The sequence below is a fragment of the Capsicum annuum genome, unplaced genomic scaffold (assembly GCF_002878395.1).
Source record: "Capsicum annuum cultivar UCD-10X-F1 unplaced genomic scaffold, UCD10Xv1.1 ctg78416, whole genome shotgun sequence".
NCBI classification, from domain to species: domain Eukaryota; kingdom Viridiplantae; phylum Streptophyta; class Magnoliopsida; order Solanales; family Solanaceae; genus Capsicum; species Capsicum annuum.
The window spans coordinates 1-2,395 of record NW_025888906.1 but is presented as its reverse complement, the minus strand read 5'-3'; the positions used below and the strand labels follow the sequence as shown (position 1 = coordinate 2,395).

The following is a 2,395-nucleotide window of genomic DNA, read 5'->3' as shown; positions in this document are numbered from 1 at the left end:
TCTTAGGTTCTTAGTTATTGTAGCTGTTTTGGTGTTATATAGACCATTGTATCTTGTATTCTTCTTGTTGATAGCAAATCCGAGAGTGGTCTCCATCTTGGTCCTTGGATCCTTAAGATTGTGGACTGATTTGGTGTTTGATTTCGTGTATTTTTGTTATTCTTGTATCACTATTACAGCATCAACTAATGAAAATAAATCATTATTAATCAAAATGGGTGCATATATTTATATGAAGGTTGAATACAATATCTAGACTGATAAGCCTCCCTTAAATTGCAACTTATATTGAAAGATAATCAACTCAATAAGCAGGACTTATCTTGCAATTGGACTGTGATGCACTAGACAGATATAATGAGGCAAGTATGACAACATTCATATTTATTTTGTATACCTAAAAAAAAAAAAAAGGACAACTGGTGCACTAAACCTCCCGCTATGCACAGGCTCCGGGGAAGGGTCGAACCAAAAGGTTTATTTTACAACCTTACCTTGCATTCCCACAAGAGGCTGTTTCCACGGCTTGAATCCGTGATCTCCAAGCCACATGGAGACAACTTTACCAGTTATTTTGTATACCTAATTTACAGAAATGGCATGGACATGGACATGCACACACTTATTACAAGGTTGGATCAGCCGACTTTATTATAGAGGAAACTTAATGAACTATTTATACCTACACAAACTCTCACTCTTTGAATAACCTGCTGTTTACTCCTGTTCTATCCAAGTGCAAACCAGGAGATGTTGAAACAGTGATGCTGGTTTTTGCAGGTGCAAAAAAGACGTCACCTTCACGAATAATCTCGTTTGATGATGTGGTTACTGTTCACTCTCCCTCCACGACCATAAAAATGGATGGACCAGGAATAGAAGAAAATTCAGCAGTTGATTGTTCGGGAAGAATACAATGATCGACCTCAAAGTCATCGAGAGGAGGAATGTACCTCATAACATAAGGATTTACTGCAGTACCCTGCAGAATTTCAGGAAAACCCTGCAACAAGAACTGACTTAATTCATGCACTTAAAGAAATCTTGCCAATTATTAGCCTCTGCCTGACAGCCAATAAAATGGCATACCCAATAAAAAAAATACTACTTAATAGGCTATTACAAGGAGTTGTCTAATGATTTTTATTCTTCTTTATTTATTATGGTGGTCAATTTAAGCCAACTTAAAGCGCATCTCAACTATTCTACAGGGTCATGTTCGGATGATTGCTGTCCAAGTTCCAAGTGCATCACTTTTTTAGGAATGCACGCATCAATATAACACCTTAAAATAATTTTGAAGGAAATTTGTCTTTTGAAAGATGCTAAATGTAACAATGATAATCCTTAATGCCCTACAAAGTTGCTGCCATATTCAGATTCCAATCATGAACTTTAATTTTGAAAAAGGGAAAGTTGCACATTCCCCCTTGTAATATACGAAATAGTTCAATATGCCTTCCTTTTTAATTTTGATCCATTCATACACTTGTTGTACACAAACTGTCTCATATTTTCCCTAGCTATTAACGAAGCTCTGAGTGTAAATTGGTGGGGGAGATGTGTCCAAATTAATTGAGAAAAAAGCTCCACTTCTAACCTTGAACTATTGATTATGGGTTAAAAGTATCCTCACATTGGAGTTCCGTTAGGTGTCAAGGGCAAAAGAAAACCTTTTCTTGACGGTAAGGATAATAATATTAGACCAAAAGTCTAATGGAGGGCAAAGTCGCTCAATTTAAAATAGCACAAGGACAAATGTGAGCATTTTTTCTTTTGAGAACGATCCTATTGGTGTCTATACCAGTACCTGTATGTAAGTGAGCATTGAGCATAGAGTTTTAACATCCCGGTGCTTTGGAGTTAGGCCAGCACGTACAACATTGTCTGATGTTGCCATGCCTTCAGCACAATCTCCATATATATAAGCATGAGGCTCATTTGTTCCATAATATAAGGCTTCACCAGGATTGAGTTTCACGTAATTTAACAAGAATGCAGCCAAGACACCAACATCGGCTGGATATTGCTTCTCAAGTCTCAGCACCAATTGTTCTTTCTCTGCCAGCTCCCTTTCCTACAACATGAAGGATGAGATATCATAAATAAATGACAATGAATGCGACATCGGTTTCGACATTTCATTTCATACATAATTAGGAAGAAATCAAAGGAAACTAAATCATCAAGTAGGAATAATATAATAAGCAACTAAAATGCCAATCAAACCTAACAGATTGTCTCCCCAGTGGCAATTGATCAAGAAATACTATTTGATGTAGGTTACTGGTTACCCTAAATTCAAATTTCAGCTGGCCCTATTACGATTAATGTGGGAGTAAATGAGTGATTCTCTTCTTTTTCCTGTGGGACGTTAAAGAGGCAAACATAGATC

The 2,395-nt window shown here is 36.8% G+C and overlaps 1 pseudogene; it reads right to left on the bottom strand.

The window, feature by feature from the left end:
• Positions 1-227: 227 nt before the first annotated feature.
• On the bottom strand, positions 228-2,077 carry LOC124894934 (annotated as a pseudogene).
• Positions 2,078-2,395: the final 318 nt, after the last annotated feature.